The sequence below is a fragment of the Ixodes scapularis genome, unplaced genomic scaffold (assembly GCF_016920785.2).
Source record: "Ixodes scapularis isolate PalLabHiFi unplaced genomic scaffold, ASM1692078v2 PGA_scaffold6__148_contigs__length_123643588, whole genome shotgun sequence".
Lineage (NCBI taxonomy): Eukaryota > Metazoa > Arthropoda > Arachnida > Ixodida > Ixodidae > Ixodes > Ixodes scapularis.
The window spans coordinates 54,272,510-54,295,511 of record NW_024609881.1 but is presented as its reverse complement, the minus strand read 5'-3'; the positions used below and the strand labels follow the sequence as shown (position 1 = coordinate 54,295,511).

The window sequence follows — 23,002 nt, the reverse complement described above, 5'->3', positions numbered from 1 at the left end:
ACTCCACGTATTACTTCATGAGTTAATACTATTTTCACTCTAGATATTGGCGTTGTTGAGTTATTGGTCGCTATTTTTGTCCGGAAAGAACGTACATTTAATGCTTCCTGGAAGTCAACATTATGCGACACAAAAAGGCCTGTTTAATTGCAATGAAATATCTGATAAACACGCACTAAAATTGTGACCGATAACCATAAACAATTATGTAAAACATTCTTTAAACATTTAAAACACATTTATCATGTGTCAGAAAGAGCTCTTACCGCGGTAATAATTGCAGGGCAAATATAGGGCACCATAGTATTTATCTTGATGTACTATATTATTTCCTGTATAGTTGCCTCTAACTAAAAAAAGGAAACTTTTAATCATCAAATGAAAAATTGTTAGATTATTTTAAAGCAATCATTTTTTTATTCAATGCGAACTCAAGGATGGAGGGTATGCCTTTGTAGGAAATGAATGGTTGTTGCAGCGACGCAAGTTATAGTATGTCTGAGCTATAATATCGTCTCATATTTCAAATATTCAAGCATTTTTTTTGTTACGTTTCATATAATAGGTGATTATTAGGCGGCTTTACTTTCCGTTAGTTAAATCTCCACATTACTTGAAGATAATGGAGATATATGATCAACACGACTATTTCATATAATTGTTTGGCCTCGTTCAGTATTGCTCAACCGAGGATATGAATAAACAGCAAGTGGCTTCTGTTTTAGATTATACATTCAAAGGGCGCTTTTGAAGACAATTTATTCACTGTAACATTCTCCAGAACGCAACCTCTTTTCGGGGTCATACTTTTAAATGTTTTCTGCTTGCTTTCTTGACTTTCCCCATTTCACTTAAAAATATATATAATTCATAATTCTTTCGAAACTTATTTTCCAGGTTATATTTGAAGTCTGCTTTTATGCAAGTATGTTGACATTATTGGTTCATATGAAGCTCCGGTCCGGATCACATAGCAATGCAATTCCAGTGATTCGCGATCGCTCCGATTTGTTATGGAATCTTCTTTGTATTTCAGGTCTTTGCTTTCATATCAGATGCTATAAAAGTGTTCACCGTCTAGAAAACATTAAACCTTGAATAATATAGAACGTTTTGTTTTAATGCCCTATAACCAGTAGTCTGACCTCCTTTACAGAAAACTCTATGATTAACCTGAACTCCAGTTTATGAAATCTTGTTTTTCTAGATTCTTTAGCATTTCTACGAGATGCATTTAAATCACATCTTAGCTATTATTCTAGTGTTTCTTATAAACGCTTACCTTCGGGGCTTTTATATTTCGCGTTCTAAGTCGTATTTCAGAATCCTCCTGGAGAGTGAAAAATACTTTAATCTTAATCTTCTCGCATTCAATTACCTTGATTATCCAAATAAGTTCCGTGAACCATCTTAACATATTCAACATATCTAAATTGAAATTTATTGGGCTTCTTTGCATTGACCTAATTTTTTTCCTGTTTAAAGAAAATTTTTTTTTTTAAATTTAGGGTGGTTTGTGATAAATGTTTAAACGCTTGCTTCTCACGATTTTTTATTTACACCTATTCAGGGTTTTTATAATTCCTGAAACTATGATTACAAACATGGTTTAAGATGAAACAATCTCTACGGGGAAGCCTTTCTTTTTTCTTATTCAGGGCAGCTCCGATTCAGGAATTGTCTGTGTTCACCGATTTTGTTGAAATTGGGTCGGGCGTTAATTTTCGGGGTTTATCGGTTTGTAACGAAAACATAACACGGTGGTTACGTGCCACATTAGGTTTTAGTGAACCTCTTCTGGCTTCAGTGTTTTGTTACAGAAGGTGTGAACGGCGCGAGATGTTTCGTTCGTTACCCTGAGTATGGCAGCGAACGCGGAACGGTCAATCGTGATTATGCATACTCACGATCGACCCTTTTGCGTTCACTGGAACGCGTCCCCAACCGGCGAGTGTTTACCGTCTTCTCATTTGTGATCACTCAATTTCCTCATGATGACTTCATAAAAGTGTCATCCTACAGAGAAACCAAATAAAAAAGTTAGAGTATCCTTTTCTTTTGGCCATTAATTCCTCAGTGGCAAAGACGGGGTCGCGTGCGACAAATATGCCCAAAGCACTTCAGGGGAAGCGACCTAGTGCGCCGGATATGGGGCGGAACATAGTTTTCGCTCTGCGTTCGGGAAATGTAGATCTTACACTGAAGTCTCGCGAGCAGAAAGATTCTTGAATCTTTGGACATTGGTTATGCCATTTACAAATGCCCAATTGCGTTCCTAATCACGTACAGGCAGACAACTTGACAACCGACGAAGCAGCGCGTGTGAGCTGCGCCGTGTTGTCTGCTTTTGCACGGCCGCTTGGAAAATTGCGATAGCGTTATAGAAAGAACACAAGTACGCTTGTCTAGGTGGCACGTAGAATGTTCCTGGGTTTAAGAAGCTTCCTGCTCGTGACACTTGATTTGTAAGGTCTAAATTTCGCGAACGAATTCCAGACATCGTATCGTGAGTGCTTACTTCAGATATTCCCCGCTGTCCGAGCTCCAGGCGGAAGTGGAGCAGTACCTTGGCCAACACCAGCGCCATCTCCAGTTGGGCGAGCTTGGAGCCGACGCAGATTCGAGGCCCCATGCCGTACCCCTGGAAGCAGAGCGGGTCGCGGGAGCTGCTCTGCTCCGGAGAGAACCTGCGCAGTGGCCATGGAGGCTATGGAATAAAACTGGAGCAAAAGGTCCACCGTCTTCCCATGCATTTCGGCCCCCTCGGAGCGGCTGGACATGGACGCGGACATGGGTGGTCCCGATTGGCCCGTGTTGCTAGAGGCGGTTTAATATACACAAAGAAGCGGCACACCATAGCTAGCAAAATGTCTGCTCCTTGTTTATAATACCCAATGCGTCATAAGGCGAGGTTGCACGATAAAATCGACGCAATCGACCGTCACACGGGTCACTGGCCTTGACGTCAAGTCCTTGACGTCAAGCGTGACTTAACAGGGTATAATGACGTCATGTGACGCCCTAACGTCGCGTAACATGATGACGTCATCTGACACTCTGGCGTCAAGTTCGGACATCACGGTATCTTGACGTTATAAGATCACGTGACATGACATGCGCATATCACAATGACGTCATGACGTTAATAACATCACGACGTCACGTGACGCCGCGACGTCACGTGATTTGACGTCAAGTTCTTGTGTCATGTGACTTCACGTTATTACATGACGTCATAATATCACGTGACATAGTGGTGTCACGTGACTCTGACGTCTCAGAGTCATGTGACGTTGCAGCCACACGAAATGTGGCCAGCTCATTTTCAACACATTTCGTGTGTTTGCGACTTCATGATCAAAACAGGCTTAAGTTTTCTCTCCATATTTGCTCGGAAATACTGTATACAAAGAAATACAGTTGACTATCACTTGAAGAACGTAAAGTCGACACGGCAAAACAAACTCGGATAGCATTAGTCTCTAGTTTTTTCTTAGCCACCTTTTCCAGCGCTTACGATTTGTAGTGCTCGGCCTTCTTGTCTTTACACCCCAGGCAGTAACGGAAGTCCTGGTTACAGATTTTAAGCCTGTCGAGACATGAGATTGTCAGCGTTGCCATCAGGATTGCCTCTTGAGTGACAGCGTTCTTCATAGCTCCGGGTAGCGCCAGAAAAATAAAATAGACCGTATTGATGTTGTACAAGGATACAACCACCTCGGACGATTCTATTGTGTTATGTGTTTGTGCAGACAGCGGGAAGTGAGTCAACCCCAGGGGGTGTCTGGTGTCAGAGCTGTAGGTGACGAATTTACCCAGTGCAGTGCGACTGCTATCCTTGTGTTTAGAGTGCAGATACACAGTCGCAGGTCGGTACGATGCTCATTCAGACTGAAACGGAAAGGGGCAGTGGATCGAGCCCCGTATACGCGGGTTCTGAAGCTCCAGCTTTTGCTCCACTTGCTCCAGGCCGCGGTGTGAAAACACGCTTATGCGTTGGGCATCTCAAACAGACACCCTGCCGTTCTGATCTTGTGAATGATCACTGGGTACCGCAGCGTCCCCCGTACACACGAAGGAAACCTAATGTAAACGCTTAATATATTGATATAGACGCGGTTTAAGTATCCAGATAATTAATAACTGTATACTATTTCCGCCTGTGCAAAATTCTTGGTTGATAGCGACTTATAAACAATGACCATTGCAAGAAAAAGAAAAAGCTCTTATAGCAGCCCCTTGTGGTAGTTAGTTCAACAAAATTCGCGCGGTAGTCACTACGTCACAGTTCAATACACCTATATTTTTTACAAACATGGTGATCGAATAGAAGAACGACATGTCCTTTTTAGTTTTTTTTTACCTTTCTGGATCAAACTTGTCCGGTTCTGGCCAAAGGGTGGGGTCCTTGTGGACTAGGTGACTGCAGGCGATCACGCTGAAGCCCCGGCGAAGAAGCACATCTTGGTACTTGTAATCCTGATTGGTCATACGGGAGGTGAACCTGAAAATCGCCATGCATTTGCCTCGTAGACAACATAAGGTGGAAGATGGAACGACTTAAGGCTCGCTCAAACAGTTGCGTTCGACTGGGATAGAGGGAGCTGTGCTCGCTTGTAACCGCATGCGAGAGCACACTGGCCCACTTGCGCCATCCATCGGGCAGCCCTGGAACATTTCCAATCTCCGTATATACATTTTCCAACCATTCACAAATTATTTTTTCATCGTGCGCTGGAACCATTTACAACAATGTCTGTAGTGACCCTGGACAAAAAAACAGTGCATAGTTTTGATTTCGCAAATGCTACAAAACCTTCTTCCTTTGCGTAAAGCTTCAGCCAGTTTGCCGCTTGGGGCGGGTCGGGGATTCAGGAATGATGACGTCATGCTCAGGCCTCGTCTTCTAGGTGGTATCGGCGCAGAGCACTCGATCACACTGAACCGCAACTATGTGACCCCGCCTTCGTAGTTCATTCCAGTAATCGCCCTCAGCGCGCTGCCATCTTTGTCAATCTGGATTCCAAATGCGTTCTGAGCAAGCGCAGCAGGATCTCTTCTGGCTAATACCAGGCGCCGCGCATACTTCCACAGTCCAGTAGGTCAGCATGTTTCGCACGGGGGATAAGCCTGGCAAAGGTGCCTACAGCAGCCTGTTTCAGGTCACACGTAGCAGGAGAAGAAACTCCCACAAGGCCCTCCGTTCTTCTCACTCTAGCAGAAAAAACAATAGGGAGGAGGCGAGGGAGACGCGGAAAGCACCAATCATGGTAAGTAGATATCTTCATGGGAAGGGGTTGTCCTTTTTTCTTCAACTGCATAAGACTATTCGCGACTCCAGCAAAATGGACGGCATCTAGCGGCAAAAAACTAAACTGGCCCGAACAGGTCTTTTCGAAATTTCTGCTCGTATCTTGTCGCTTCCGTGATTACATGTTGTCGGTGGTTGGCGCGATAGAACAGTTGTCCTATTGAATCTGTCGTAGCCGCATAGTATGAGTTTGTTAACCCAGTCGCTCTGAGCGCAACCTACGTAACCGTGTAACCAGATATTTCGCATTTATCAACGTTAATCGGCGCCATGGAAAGACAGCAGGCAATCCTTTCATCGTTTTCTCGAAGAAAGTCAAGCCTCATGAAGCTGGTCTTACGCCAACACATCGCCGCAGGCGCGAAATGTGGAGGATGAAAATCAGGACAAAACCATTTTAGTCCAATGCTTGCTCGCTGATTCCCCCAACGTCGTGCATTGAGATGTCACGTGGCACGGCGCGACCTGTTTTAAATCGCCATATTTACCCTATAGTGGCGTTCGCTAGAGGTCGCTGGATTCGCGAATAGTCACTGGAGCCCGAAGAAACATCAGGCGGGGCATGTACCGAGGGTGTGTTTAGTAAGGACAATCCAAGACCGGTTTAACTCTTGCTAGTGTTTTTTAAAGGTAATGAGAAAAGGAAATCAGTTATTCGAATGAAAGCATTTTCAGATCATCACAACTCAATAAATACACCTCAATTTCAATTTTGTAAATAAAAATCCGCCGAACTTGATCTCCTTGAAGAAAAAAAGATGCATGATCTAAGCAATTAAAAACACCTTTTTCTTGATTTATTTATGGAGTTTCCGAAAGCGTTTGGCTATATTGACCATAGTTTGTTAATTAAAAAAATTAGAGGTGCGTGGTTTTTATGATCAACTGTCACTGCTTATTAAATCATATATGTATATTTCTGTATACAATGTGTTCATATAAATGGTCATTCATCGTAAAAAAAGCGATTGGATAAGGCGTTATCTTTTTTAATCGATCTTTATGTAAACGACATTGTCAACATAAGCAAATCAACAACATCATCTATTATAATGCAATTAAATGCAAAGGGGTAAGCGAGCGCGCACCAGTGACTTAGCTGTGTTTGGACATTTGTCTTTGTCCTTTGTCTCCTTTGTTCCCCTTCTCCAGGGATTACTTTCGTCATTATCGATGCCGACGATACCAGTTTGCTGTTCACTGGTAATAGTGCCACAGTACTCATAGATAGTGGCAATGATACACTACAAAAATTAGATGATAAATTGTGCAAGTAAAATGCTTAAAATATAAATCTGAATAAAACCAAGGATGTTCCTCGGTCGAAGAATAAATATGTAAATATAAAAGTAGGCCTTCGTGTTTTCGGATAAATTAGATATAGCCAGAAAAACACCCTCCAGTAAAATCTTCTTCAAGTCCGATATATAGGATAAATAAAAAAAAAAATGTGAAGGTCACGATGAGAAAAAGAAGCGACACTTTTCTACAAAAAAGTTTGGTCTTAACACATGCTCAATGGTCATCAGCAGAGGTCTCCCCAGATTCAAAATCTCGTAGTGTTGACCAAAGAAAATTCAACGCTTATTCCGTCAGGGTTCCTTCAAGACAATGGGGCATTTTAATTGTGAATCACGACACAACCCACTTTTTTGGACGCCAGAAAAAACCTCTTAGAGTAACGTAGGTTTGTGATTGGATAGGCGTAAAAGATCTTAAATTTTATAGGAGGGACAGCTGAGGCTCCTGCTTAACCCCTCCACTCCGTGCAGCTGGAGGGAGAAGCGATAAAATGGGATGAAAAAAAAAAGCTTTCAAATGACTATTTGAAGGAGTTCAATGATTTTAATGTATTTTTAAAGTTTTGTCGTTGGACCGTTAGTACTACTAATGGCAAGGACGCCAATGTCATGTGGTGCACGTGCGTTCCTACAAATCCAGGGAAAAGCTGTATACCCACCGGATTATATGTATTTTTATTTTCAGTCTTGAAAATTTGGAAAGAGAATTGAAAATCTACCGAAAATAAACTCCGATAAACTCCAAATATTCGGTAAGAAATAAAATCCAGAAAAAACCCTCCTAATTTCACTAGAAAAAAAAAGAGCCGAACATAGGGAATCCTATATATATGCAAGTAGATATGTTTCAATTCTTCAAAAATTGAATCAGTCTTGCATTTATTACTTTGGTCGTATTTCTTGAGAGAACATGTTATGAAAGGGTCATATTAATTGCATTTATTTCAAGCTGTCCAGCATCGTTGACCAGATATATCGAGACAACATATTTTTCCGCGTGGAACAGTTTTTACTGTAAAACTTAATATTATATTCCAATATAAATTATCTACATTTATTATGGGCTATGACTACTCATATAAACTTTCATTTACTCTTCATATAGCAAAAACAAGTGCTGAGAAGCATTTCCAGTTTTGGAGTCAACCATCCAATGAAATTTCGTATCAGTCAATTTAGAGTAATACAATTATTTGTGGCATATATATATCGCATATGTTTGAAATGTAAGCTAAAACATCATTTTGAAATTTAGCTAATCTAACAACAAAAGTGCCACATTCATTTCCAAAACGTGTTATAGAACCATGGGAAGTAGCATTTTCTTAGAACAAATCACGGACATCGAACTGTTGCATACACTTTCCCGATCATCCTAAATCAACTTAGTGCAGAACATTTAGAACTTCACGCACCGCCGATGAGTAATGTAAGGAAATTAATTATCGTTAACCAAATCGGGTAAATTTGAACGGTTACTCTTTGTCTTTTTGCTTTTTCTTTCCCGATTCGCTTTCTGATTGCTGTTGAAATGATACATGTACGTTGGTGCTATCTGGAATAGTCTCTCTTGTAAGATGCCTCTGTTTGGCAAACTTTATTTTAAGATTTTGTGAATGCTTTTTGTAAAGAATGTATTTCTATATTACGTACATTTATTAATCAGTGTTTTGGTTAAATACATATACATTTTATTTATGATGCTCTTCTGCTGCTGTATCTTGTTTGTTTAGTTGTTTTACCAGCTTTTTGCGACTGTCTTCACAAACATATTTTCTTGGGAAATATATAGAATATTATTGTTTTTATTACTAAAAGCTGTGAAAGTTAAACATTCGCCAAAAATTACTTAAAATGAAAAAAAAACTACGCAAGTTTGTCGTTTTATTTTTACAAATGTTATTTTAAATAAAATAAACTGAAACAATTTATATAGACAAGTTTGCGTGTTTTATACATAAAAAAATCCTTCCGATGTAGTGCGTAATTTTTGTTTATTCCTGTGGCCCTCGAAGTTGCGGCAACACGAAATCGGAAAAGTCGTTCTTCATCCTCTTCACAGACAATAGTTTTTTCTTCACAAAAATAATAAAATACTTTGCAAGGTACGTTTAGGAGAGCGACATAGTTTCTGTTAGGCTTTCGGTAAGGTTACGGCAAGTTTTCCAGGAGCGACAAACATTAAAGTAAACTTTTCACGTAAAGTCTACGGGAGCGGCACAAAAAACAAAGATTTCCCTCGAATGTATGACGAATTAAGTTCTTGGTAAGCTTATGGTAAGTTCACTGTACGTTTACGGGAGAGACATTGCTTACGTCACGCTTTTGACAGGGTTACAGTAAAGTTAGAAGAGCTACAGAGCGGCAAAGTTCAAGGCGATCTTTGGGGAAGTTTATGGTAAGTCTGTGAAAGCGAAAAAGAGAACAAAGAAATTCCCCTGGAAAGTATGCGAAGGTAACTTTGCAGTACGTTTATGATCAGTTTAATATATGTTCAATGAAGCAAACACAGTTTATAATAAGCTTTAAGTAAGGTTACGGCAATTTACGGGAGCGTAAAAGCTTATGGGAAGCAGACGAAAGGTTTTATTGTAAGTGTACGGGAACGACGAAGAGGACGAAGGTCTTCCCGTAAACTATGCCACCCTTACGCTGTCACGGGGCCGTGGACCCGAAGAGTCTCGTTGAGCACCTGTGACGTGTACTGGAGCTCGCTGATGGCCTCGTAGTTTAGCGCTCCCTGCGAATAAACAACGGCCAGACATAATTGATCGCACTCTGCTGTTCCGCTTGTCGCCGCGTCCTCGTCTGAAAAACCCGGTCACTGGACCCGCCCCAGCGTCGTCGCCGAGTAAACATAACATGGATGTACGAATGAGGGAATGCATGCATGCAAGCGGCTGAACCCTTGAAACTGAGCTGCGCATTGTGTCACCTATATTTCGTTGCGGATTAAGATTAGCAATAAATGTTCCGACTAAAACGCAAGCTTTCCATACCCTTCATAACACTTTGGCTCACGCCAAGTCAAACACGCCGAGAAGCGACGGGCGCATGATGGATGCGGAGCATCAAGTGTTGATCTCACGTTACAACAGACAATAGCTTGTGTTTTCAATATAGACAGTTAACTTTTACGTATAATATACAAAACCTGACAGTTAAAGGGGTACTCTGGTGTTTTCTTCATAGTCCCGAGTTGCCTGAAAACTTGCTAAACACACCAAGAAACATTGCTGAAACAGTAACTCCAATATTTGGCCCAAATAACTTTTTTTCGCGAAGTTATAGAATTTGCAATTTCGGTCCTCATCCCGTTTTTCAAACTGAAAAGCTCTACTGTCAACATTGAAAAAGTGACGTCATGGGAAAGCAGGGGTTCACTCTTTGGGCTGTAGACTTTGTTCCCAACTGATTAAAAAGAGTTTCATGGTGTGAAATAAATGCTTCGGAATGTTGCTCGAGATCCCGCGCAGCAGCACGAAACAAATGCTCGGCATTGTTCATTTTTAGTCAGCCCGCTCGAACCGAAAACCTGCCATCCCGTGACGTCACGGCAATGAAAAGCAGGGCATATTCGAATCTTGGTTTTGGCGTCATTTTTATTTGCCGATTTCACAGTAACTATTTTGAATTTCGCGATACTAATAGCATACCGGAAAGAGTAAAATATGACAATTTCAAAAATACAGTTAGGTGGGGTTACACAGGTGCAAATACAGTTACTGGCGCACTTTGGTGCGCCAGAAACTGTAATCTATACGGAGGGCGCTCGACAAATTACTAGGCTGAAAAAGCGAGTGCATGAATCAAACTCTTGGTTTCTAGGCTGGGTAGCGCAATCTACCGCCCATTCTAAAGGGTACAGCCATTAGGATCCATCCATCTATAGCATAGATCTAAAACATCAATTTTTACAGTGGCATCAAGCATGATCTGTTGCAGCAGCGCAGACTGAACTTTGAAGGTCTAAACCTCTTTTCAGCTTCGTCATTCGCCGCGCTGCCTCCGTGATTGAAGAGATTGACTCTCTCCCAAGTGCATTAGGGGAAAAGCAGACGCTTCAGGCTTGTTTTTTTTTGTGCTTCGAATTGGGCTTTAGCACACCGTAGAAGTGCGTGCGTAGATTGTCAAGTCGGTGCATGATCAGGATGAATGAACACTTTTCAAAACAGCTATGTTATGCGTGTGCCTTCTACTTGTCCCCTGCCGTTTCTTTAGGTGTTTTTTTTTCCTCTAGCCTTAATACGCTTCTCACCATGAAGAGCTTTGTCGCTTGAGCAAAGTACGCGCCATATGACCAAATGGTGAAAATTTCACTGGCTTGTAACCCCTAATGGAGTGCCATAGGCGATATTCAAATGGCTTTTTACAAGCTTCTGAACTAAAAATGTTGCATTAGTCATCTATTGATACAGGTCGTTAACCTATCTTTCCACTGCTTTGTACTCTTCTAACGCAAGAGCAAAAAAAAAAATGTGAGGAGGCGGTGGGGTTTGAAAGAAGGTGAACTATAAAAGATGTTCTTAAAATAAATGTTCTCCGAAGGCTTACAACACAGTCTAAAAATGACACCCTAAAGTTAACTAAGCGACTTCATACAACGCCCCTACCACTAAGCTGTTTTCCAGGTCATTTTTCGTGGACAACTCTAGAATATAACTCCACGCATGTTGTCACTTATATTTGATCACACACTCAAGATCGACAATATTACTTTGAAACCGCCAAGGGAAGTGCTTACCGCTAAGAAATTGATGAGCCTTTTTAAGAGCAATTTTTGAGATAGTTGAAATAGAATGTGAAATAGAGATATGGGATATATACGTATGAATACTTTCAGCACAGATGAATTGTAATTCGAGCACTCTAATTGACTGATTCTCGGCTTAAAAAATAACAGCTTGGTTCAGGAAAAGCTTCCAGCCATGCACCGGTCGTGTACAAGATGCGAGTTTTGTTTGCATTTCTGGCAGACGCATTAGTGTTTTTCTATTATCACGAAGTAACCTCCCTAGCTTGCATTGTTAGCTTTTTCACTTGCACCTAAAGCTTGAATCATGAAATGCATTGAGATTTTGTTAGGCTTCTCATCTGATGTTGTGCACTCATTGTTTTTATAAAACAGACCATTTTTGAGTTTTAGCATTACAGCTCTAACGTAGAGAAATCTATCTGATGATTGGTTGGTTTCATATGGCGAAGCAATGAATATAGGCTGGGCTCCATGGAGCGAAGGAGGCGATGAATTGTGCCTGGCGGAAATCACTCTGCTCGTGGTGTCAGGAGAGTGAATGTTCCCTTGGGGGGCGCTCAAAGTGAACTAGCCGCCGTATGCAGTTCGTCGATTATTCGCGGTATATTCGCTTCATGGAGCCGATCTTTTAAGCAATAATGCGTAGAACGTTAGCTATTCAACAACATTCAGACATTTAAAAAGTTTGTCACAGGACAGGAAAGCTTCACTGTCTTCGCGACAATTCTGCGATGAATACCATATCGTATGACTTCACAGAAAGCGAAAGATAATATGTTCCCCTGCAACTAAATCACGCGTGTAAGTTAAGCCTTCTCACGTGCTTAGCGAGGACGGAGATGACCTCTTCTCTCACGTTGTCCTGTATCTCCTGGTGCTTGGCGACGCGGAAGAAACAGAAGGACAGCGTCAGCGACACCGTCTCGAAGCTGCAAGAGCGAACACCACTTTAAGGGCTCTCCACACAGTACACGATTACCACTGTGCACAAAATTTGCTGAAAAAAAGCGGAAGTCTCCTCCCTCCGTTCCAGTCCGCTCTAGTGCGTGATTGTGCGGGCGTGAGAGGGGGGGGGGGGGGGGGGGGGGGGGGAGTCAGTTTCTGCCAAAACCGGTTAGAGTCCCTGAACAAAGCTTTACAGCATGCTTATGACGGAGAGCAGGACGGAACCACCCTTCTGCTGTCGTCAAGACAACCCCGGCTGTTGTCAGTCCCCAACCTCAAGAAAATAAGGAAAGGGAGAAGACTCGACAGCTAGAAGGCGAGAAGAAACGCAGTGCAGTTTGCGCGGTTATGTACTCACTGACAACCTACGCGCGCGCCGCATGGTTCATGTTTTTTTAGAAGTCAGTACTTTGTTTTGCCGTGCACAACAAATTGCGTGTCCCGTTTGAACAGCCCTTTAGGTACCCCGAGACCCTTTTAATAAAAACTCATCAATAACTATTTTCCCATAAATTTAGGAAGCCCATTCAAAGTACAGAATGCCCACTTCAGTCACGCGTTCTGGCTGTAAATTGGATGTTCGTTTAATTTTGAGTTCAAATTATTCGTGACGTTTTTTCTACGTTTTGAAGATTACTCTGGTTAAATTCTGCGATTTCGTGCGGGTTATGGCGACGGATGTTTGTCTTAAGAAAATAATAACTGCTCGGTTGTTGCAACGTAAAACCGTCAACCCTGTAATATTAGAAGTTTCGGACGGCATCTCTGGTAGTGTATTGCTAAATTTGAATCGCGGCAGTTAACAAGAGACTTTCTGGTAGCTGGAAGATGTCCTAAGGTTTCGCCTCAGGAACATGGCCATAAAAGCTGACATCCAGAAGATATTGCTGATTTCTATATCTTGTTTTACAACACCGCTAAGTCCAGATCATTGAGCGCGAGTAAAATCCCCGTTTTGTCGATATTCGCAAGGCTCTCGGTATAGGGGCTTTATATAATCGGCGAACTTGCACAGGCCAAGTGGCATGCATGAAGTTGGGTCTGCCAGCAGGCTTGCAAATGTGTATAAATATTTCAAGGTAAGAAACATTTGCTGTGGAGTTGCGTAGTTTTTTTAAAAAGAAGTAATACAAAATAAAGTTGACAATTATATCATGTGATCATCGTTTTTCTTGAAGCAAGTCCACTTTTGGGGTCGATCTCCAGATCATTAGCTAGATCTGGCGTTTTTACAAAAGCTTACCTCTTCGTCGAGACGTTTTATATTGTTAAACATACTTTTATGTCAATAAAACAATGAATTTAACGTATTCGACTGAATTCTGCGATTCAATGTGATCTACATCAGATTCTTGCTAAATGGTCTTTTCTTGGCAAGTACCAAGTCCTGGAAACAACTATACAGTAATTGACAGCCTATGAAACGTGGGATGTGACGAGTCAAGAAAATGAAATCGCCATGTTAGCCGATAAGGACGCAGAAAGCACGGATAAGAAAGGATTATCGGGAACACGATAAGGTTCGTCCCGCGTCTAATGCCCGAGTCCCCCTAGAGCGACAAACAGAAACAAACGACAGTGGCAAGCCTTGAACAGATGCAGCATGCTCGCGATGGTACCTTTTTCAGGTGTTTAGTCGTTCAGTGTGCTCGTGAAATAAGCACAAGTGATTGCAAGCCTGCCGAAGGTACCCTCCTGTGCATGATGCTTGTGATGGAGCATAGCCTCCTTTATTCTACAAAGCCTGCCAAATTGCGAAAGACTCTGGCTTGAAGCTTATCCTAGTCGCTTGTTTATGTTTGTCCCTTTAGTGAGACTCGGGCATGAGTTGTGGGGGACCTTAGAAAAAAACAAAAAAGAGAAACAAACAAACGGCGCGGCATTTTGACCTTGTTAGGAAAGAAAGAAAGAAATTTCAACCAAAGAAACACGTTTGATTTGGTATAAAGGGGTAGCAAAAAGCAAGAAAACAATGAAATGCAGCCTGCGTCACCCCCAACTTTCTTGGACATCAACGCCTCTGCCGAATGCACTAAAATCAGAATTTCAACCGAAAAACAACAAGCATTGCAATGCTCCCCAGTTATATCGTAGGTGACAGTCATAAAATATCATTAAGGAGTAATTAAACCTTTTGGACGCGTACCACGACTCTGCGACTTATTTTGTTCACATCGAATTCCGTGGGTTACATTCACGAAAGTGGACATTCCTGCTTTTCTTGACAAAATATTGTAATGTTCCCGACCACTGTAATTTCCCGGGTATCATAGAACGCAAATCTATTATTTTGACATTTACTCGAAAATATTTTTCTTCCAAGGAATATCCAAGCAAGTTGGCCACGAGGACGCGAAAATGCACTAGGAAGATAAGAAGCAACATATCTAATTGGTTCAGAGAGAGAGAGAAAGGGAGAGAGAGAGAAAGAGAAAGGGAGGAAGGAATTTCCCCTGAGATGACGGCGCGTGGAAAAACTGCGTGCTTGTTGGACCAGTTATACGTCGATCTTTGGCCACGTGATCACGCTACCGCTTATGCCTGCGCGCAGAGGTGCGGTGAACTACGAAAGGGAAGCGGTTGATTGGACCGTCAAGCGCGTAGCTCCCACCGCATTATCAGCTTAGGAGTGGACGCAGTGTATGAAAAGAAGTATGGCCACTGACAATGCGAGAACGGCAGGGCTTTTATCTCAAACCCTTAACCTCCTGCACTCGCTCGTCCCCTTCCGCTCTGCTTCGGAGGCGCTTGCACGCTTGAGGTTCACAATACTTCCAAGCATTATCGAAGGCAGAAATATAGAGCTATAGAAGAGGGGCAACTGAAGCTCCTCTCTGCCATTCTAATCTTATCAGTGACCATGGTATTGCCCGAATTATGGCGAACTCACCCTGCTTGCAGCATGTTGGCGGCGTTGGAGGCTGCATCCTCAATGCTCATGCGACCCTTCTCTGAAAGTAAGAAAGCAAACCTATTTTCACTGAGTGTATTACATCGAATTCGTCACCACACTTCGGAAACTCCCCTCAAGTTAGTTCAATCACCAGGGATGTCTAGGTTTGAAACGGCGAGACAAAAAACAGGGACAAAGTGAAGAACGACACAGACTACAGCGCCGTTTTAAACCAGGGTGATACCACGCTTCGCGGTCACGATATCACCAGGGCGTGCGCGCTTAAAAGCATGCTTCGAAGGCTACGGTAGTGCGGTATGCGGAACACGGTGAACGGTCTGCTAAATGTTCCTTTTGTCTGTAAATCAGAGCGTGCCCTGTACTTTGCCAACCCCGGCGCGAGGTTATGATAAACATTAGAGAAACGTGATTGGCTTCCGATCACGTGGCCGCGTGTCTTGGCTCCATTTGGTGAGGAGGTGAAAGCGTGTTCTATAGGTTATGAACATCAGGAATCCATTCTAAGTCGTATTCTAAATGTCTGGCTCGGCGGGTGGACAACATTAGGTATATTTAACATTTTACATACTTATGTAAAGCGTTTGCAATCAATGTAACATGTCTACAGAATGACATTTTAGGCAGATCACAAAAAGACTAAGCAAAAGAATCAAAACCACGCAATGTATTATATACATAGCAATTAGTGAGGAGAATACAAATAAAGTATGTGAAAAAGCACACAAAAACATATATTACTGCTTTAAATGCTTTAACGATATCATGAGCTTCTGTCTAGAAGTTATAAAAAAATCTTATGGGGCCCCCTAATAAAAAATCTTATATGTATAAAAAATGTCTGTGTCCAATAAACGAATATGATCAAACAAGATTATATAAGAACATAACATAATCTTATAAGAACATATAAGAACAATATAAGATGACAAAAAATGATAAAAACTTCCTATCAGTTTCTTATAACTTCTTATATAATCTTAAATTGTCTTGTATGTTCTCATGAGGTTCCTGTTTGTTCTTAAATATTCTAATCTGATCGAATGAGTTTATTGAACACAGAAATTTCTTATACATATAAGATTTTTTACTAGGGCGGGAGGTCATTGAAAAGAGGTGGTACATAACACATTCTCACACGTTCGCCATATTTTGTTCTAATTCGCGCAAGATCATATCGAATAGAAGGTTTCCGTGGCCGCTGTACAGTGGGCAGAGTTTTAAAGTTAGAATTCCATACACGTTTAAGTATACTGTTTCTTTAGAAAAAAAGCCCGAAAAATGATGGCAAATGAAGTGCGCTAAATCTTCATGCACATGACATTTGAGTGCTTAAAAGGGATGTGGGGCTTTAGAGTAATTTGTTTATCTATGAAAGAATACTTACATTATACACGAATATAACACATCTCGAACCCATTCCAAATATGCAATCAGATATTGAACATCTTTACTAAAACCCGGGAAATCAGTCAAATTTGATTAGATCATTTTTTACGGGTTGCTAAAATTATTTCTAAATTATAAAATGTTCTAATGCAACTGAATTCACAAAGGCGTAATTTGTGCGGTGATGCTACTTTAGATCTCACATGAGATGATGTTACTAAAAAGTGATTGTAATTATAGTGTAAAAGACATGGTTTTTAGTTATTTATAAATTAATTAATTGAATAAACTCTTTAGTTGGAAGACTATAGAAATATTGTCACCGCACAGCTCAATTCTTCGCGATTAAAGTGACACCAAACGTGTTAATATTGTCCAAGACAAACTTCAGAAAACGCCTGTATTTCATCGGTACTTGTGAAAGAAGTGTGAAGAGAAAAAAAAAAGCAATTGATGTATATTTATTCCTACTGAATGTTCATAAAAAAAGTAAGACTTTATATTTTTTTTTTCTATATGAAAATTAGATGAAGCAATAATTTTTTGTACAGAGCTGGGTGAAAATGAATAAATATAAAAAAAATTATTTTCTCAAAAATAACTTTTTCCTAACTTCATACTTAAAGATCAGCCTCCCCCTTTAAGACACTCGGAGCATGGCGACTCTGGAGAATTCTATTAACGCCCTGCAGTCAATGGGAATGTGGGTTTGGCCGATATGAAGGCCGAAGAACAAGTGACAATGCCAGAAGCGTTTCTTAATTCTTAAGCTGTCAGTGCGCTCTGCCGAGTCTGCGGCAGCGGCTGCCGCAGAGTTGGTCAGCTGCCAAGATAATTTCGCCCAAGATATTCGGCTGCGTCGCAGCGTCTCGTGAAGGCCACGTTTCCGCTTTGCGTGTCAATACTGAAGCGTCGAACCGAAATTTTTATCGGTTCGGTTCGGGTTCGTAGTCGCGGCTTTCAGTTCCGGTTCAGTTCTGGTCTGAGTTCTTGTCTGTTCTGTTCTGATCAGTTCAGTTCTGTCATTATTGTCCAGCTCGCTTGTACCCCTGCATTAATTGCATTATGAATCAGCCTTAAAATGCAGGCCGTTCGTCCTTCTTATTTTCAGACTGGTGGCAGCTGATAAAACCCGTTGGCTCTGCTGAGGTCTAACTCCTGGTTAGTTTAGTGGGTAGAGTGCTCCACTGGAAAGGGAGATATCTCTGGTTCGATACCTTGGCGAAGCGGATTTTTTTTCGGTCGCGCACCAGTCACCTAGCTGTGTTTGGAGTTTTGTGTTTCGCCGTTGTCCCCTTTGGTCCTCATCTCCAGGGAATATTATTGTTATTATTGTCCAGCTCGATTGCACCTTTGCAATAATTGCATTATAATCACAACGATTCAAACCGGCTCGAACCGCTTTGAACCGCTGAAGTGGGAATATATCCTCCGCCTTGTTTAGGCAATAGGCCGCTGTGAATCGAGTAGCTGAATAGACTTTTTTTTCCTCTTGGTACAATCAAGTTTTATTTTCAGTAGCAAAAATAAAAAAAAGTATTGCGCAATTTATTTTCGACGCAACAGTTTAGAAAATAGACTTGCATACGAAACGTCGTGTTTGGAAATCAGCATTAATTTGTTCAACTTCAGTAATATATATATATATATATATATATATATATATATATATATATATATATATATATATATATATATATATATATATATATATAAGCGTAAGGTCGTTACGAAGTGAGGTAAGTCACCTAAGATAAACTGAATTGGTAGAAGTTTGCGTCACAGTCTTAAAAGTTGAATCGTAGTTGTGCTTTTAAACTCAGATATTAATTGCAGTGCATAAAAGTATGGAATGGGCACATTGTGAATATTGGGAAATATGGTTTAGGAAATACGTTTCACGATATATATGATGACGTTGCAACCAAACTAAAAGCAATCATATAGTCAATATGTCTCGAAAATTTTAGTACAAGCTCTTTCACTCTACCTTTAATAGAAACACTAAGCGGCAATCACAACTCTTGTTTTCCTAACCCATAGTGCTGTAGGCGAAGAATCGCCCAAAAAGGAGTGGTCAAAATTATTCACTCAAACCTCCACGCACATTTGAACACACATGAAATCTGGCCTAGATTAGCGCGTACCCAGGTGAATATTTCCTTACAAAGGGATCAACTGGCATATCCATAGCCTGGCTGTTGAGGTTTCTTCTTGACATGATGACGGCAAATTGAATTGGCAAATGAGAATCACTCTTGCTGATTGATGATTTTCATTTAAGAGAACAAAGTGGCATTTGATGACCTATACTAAATTTAGCAGCTTTGGTTGCTTCCTTTTGGTTGTTGTCTTGCGGTCTGTGTGCGTAATCGTCACAGTCCCGCCCATAGACACGTCAAGCTGGTTTTCATTACATACAAAAGGCAACAACATACTCCTATACATTTGAAAAGTTATTTATGTGTCACGTACACATGGCTATTTAGATCATCTCCAAAATTGGAAATTTGGTTGAAGGGGTTAGAGCACGAAAATTGAACAGAAACAAGAGCGTCCGCCAGAACGTTGTGTTTTCCTTCTCGTCCACGTCCTCGTTCAGTGTAGCAAAATCATATATGTCTTGCGATTTCGGTTTCAAGCAATGTTCATAGGTTTCTTAGTATATACACCACATTTCGCGATTGTTAGAACTCTAGTAATTGCAATAATCAATTTACTTCCATGTTCAATATTTTTATCTGGCGACCAGGCGACAACGCCGAAGTTAGTCACACCATGGTGTCCATGAACCACATGATCATGATGTGTATTTGAACACTCTCATTTTAGGCGCCACCATGCTCGCCCAAGCTCGCTTTTACAGGGTACTATCGCGCCTAGCTCTCAGGCTACTCGGCTACTCAAACGCTACCTTTGCTCTTGCCCCATTGCTCTTTGATCTTCCAACCGGCATGCATGTGCGAGGTCGTCGCGGACATCGCCGAATTCGCTCGTGACGATCTCGTCGTCGCTGGACCAGCGGGTCGGAGTCAAAATGACCAATTTCAACGTGTCTTGATAACAATCAGTCTCATCGCTGCTGCAATCAGTGTCGAAGACTCCGACAAAGCGAGCGACGCCGTACATGTCACATCTCTCGAGAGCGCGTGCTCGAAACGCGTAAAACGAGCAGTCTGAAGCGTGAGACGCCTAAAGATCATGGACTGGGAGTTAGTGATGCAAAAACTATCGATAGCGGTATTGACACTATGAATAGTTGAGCCACAATTTTACTATCGATAGTGTAAAAACTATCCATAGTGCCACCAATAGTCGACTATCGTAAAACTATGGACACTATACTATCGATAGTCAACTTTAGTAAAACTATCGATAGTCGACTATCGGGAAACTATCAATAGTCGACTATCGTGAAACTATGGACACTATACTATCGATAGTCAACTTTAGTAAAACTATCGATAGTCGACTATCGGGAAACTCGATTGCATACTCACAAGCCGACTATCATGCACTTGTTTATAGTCGAATATCGGGAACCTAACGATATCAAACGAACGTAATGCTATCAATGGGGGTTTATTACGTGACTGACGAAGAACGTCCAGGAAAGGTCCTGTAGCTCGGAGAAAAACGTGACTGCAGCTAGGGACTTCCGCACACTTATCGTGGAAAGATCTAAGGCCTCTTCGAAAACAATCACAAAACGGTAGAGATCCGTGCTAGAAATAATTGCCAATAAACTAATAAAACATATATTGCTCAATATTGAAAAAAATACCAACACAAATATCAATGTGATAGTTGCCAAAGTTTTTTTGCTTTTGCTTTTTATGAGCTCAATCAGAAAAATTAATAACCCTGTCGTCCCTGATAAGTAAACTATGTATGTGTTGCATAAATGCGGAACTCTGCTTCAACATAATGCTAGCGATGGTAATCGAATAGGTATGTATGGTCACATGACTTTACCCGGATGAAAAAATAAGTGTGGCATTTTTTCGCAACAAAGAGGATGCAAAGAAGAAATGAAATAATATTGCCTTTCGGATTCTCAAGCCTTTTAACTAAAATAATTCCTCATTGTCGACAATACCTCTACGTAAATCACAATAAATATTTGTTTTTATCAGTTATTTTTGATCCAATAGCCGCATGTTCCCAAACTTATTGTATTTGAAGAGTGAAAAAAAAAATAAAAGCATCAGTATGTTTTCTTGGTATAAGCATTTTATCAGGCAAAGTTCAATTCGTAGATTGCGCAACAAAATCACTGTTACATTTATTGATTGCAATATAGTTATTCACATATTATGTGACAGCTTCTGTATTTTGAAGTTGTTTTTCTCATACGAGCTGGTCAATATTTTCCCAGTCACCGTTATTAAACTCTGCCAAAACAAAATCGAACAAAAATGACAACAGATCACGGCATAAAAGGCTAAGTGCTTTCGTGAACAACCAATTCTGGATTTTCAGGAATTCGCTATAAATGGAAATCAGAAGAAAACAAAATTATCATCCCCAGCAGAGTGCTTATTTTCATCTGTCAGTGGTCGAGGCCATGAAAAGGAATAATAATACACTTATTTCCGCATTTGATTTCTTCATTATGTTAGACTCGGGTCTGTCGAAGCTTGTTGGCTTGTGTGACACGACCCAGCAATGATGTTAGCCAATGTGAGTGGTAGACGGGCGTTCTTGGTATGCTAATAGCAGTCAGTTTAGAAGTTCAAAATAGTTCACAAATGGCAGTCAGTATAGAAGTTTGAAATAATTCACAAATGGCAAAAATAAGACACACGAGATGATTGCTATAACTGCACTATACCATCCTTCATGACAAAGTAATATTTAAACACATAAATGGGGCAGTGTACACTTTCGAAAGTTAAAAAGAAAATGCTCTAAAAAAACAAAAACAAACAAACAACGGATATGTGTATACAGGCCTATATCACACAAGGATGCACCGAGGCATATATATACATATATATAAAAGTAGAAGCCACTGAGGGTAAAACACACTTGGAAGGTTTAATTCAACATGTATAAGTTATACAGAAACCGCGACGTTCCTCAAGCGGGACTTGAAAAGTGAGACCTCAAATGTCGAGCGAAATACCGCAGAAGCAAGAAAAACAAAAAAAGGCAAAAAATACATAGAATACAAAGATAAAAAGATAAAAAAATTTATCTTTGTATTCTATGTATTTTTTGCCTTTTTTTGTTTTTCTTGCTTCTGCGGTATTTCGCTCGACGTTTGAGGTCTCACTTTTCAAGTCCCGCTTGAGGAACGTCGCGGTTTCTGTATAACTTATACATGTTGAATTAAACGTTCCAAGTGTGTTTTACCCTCGGTGGCTTCTACTTTTATATATATATATATATATATATATATATATATATATATATACACCCAAATTTAGATCTACAGATACGTGCACGGATATACAAATGTAGAGAACTTACAGCATAGGCACAGATAAAAACACAAACAAATGCTTATGTGAATACAGCACCAATTGAAGAAAGGTCCAACGAGTTCGAAATGTTATTCGCAAAAAACAAATGCATATATGGTTTCTAGCACATTTCTTTCAGGTATTTATTTAAAGATCGTAGTGAATGGAGCTGATTAAGAACGTCTGGTAATTTGTTGAAGATGTCAGGCACGTAAAATGAACGTATACTCTTTCCGTAGTTGGTGTATATTCGAGGAATTATAAAGCGTTCACTATTTCTTATAAAGTGCTCAATAAAGTGAGGTGTTTTAAACGGGCTATTCCAATAATGCTTTAGGATAACACATCGTTAAAAAAGAGGAAGAAAACGAGGTAGGTTCACTGATGCAAATATGTCACCATCCTGTATTAGTTTGGGATCATAGGCAACCTTTTCGGCGATGCTCTTAAGAATGACATCTATTTTAGTTCTCCAAAGAGCTGTCCAGTTGGCGAAGACTGTTTTTCTGACGGAGATAGGAAGGAAGGTTTTGATGAGATATAATAAACACGATACATTTCGTAGTCTTCTAGCCAAATAATCCAAGTGTGTATTCCATGTTAAATTGCTATCGAAAAAAAATCTCCAAGTATTTTACTGTACTTCCGTATGGTGTCGGGCGTACAGCTGCAAGATACACAAGACGATGGATGTAATATAAAAGGTGTGTCTATGCATGTCCGCTTGAGTGAGTTACGGAAACAAAAAAGTTTCGTTTTGAGCACATCCACAGAAATTCGATTTGCTTCAAACCAGTTCATGACTCTTGTAGATTTTAGTTGTAGCATGTTGATTACACTCGCAGGCTAATATGAGTGGATAGCAACACTGTGTCATCTGCATAGTGATAACTGTACATCTTGATGTTGATCTGGCGAGAT

At 40.6% G+C, this 23,002-nt stretch overlaps 1 pseudogene; it reads right to left on the bottom strand.

Annotated features, from left to right (window-relative positions):
* LOC8033921 overlaps window positions 1-23,002 on the bottom strand; it is a 52,455-nt pseudogene that overhangs the window by 11,824 nt on the left and 17,629 nt on the right.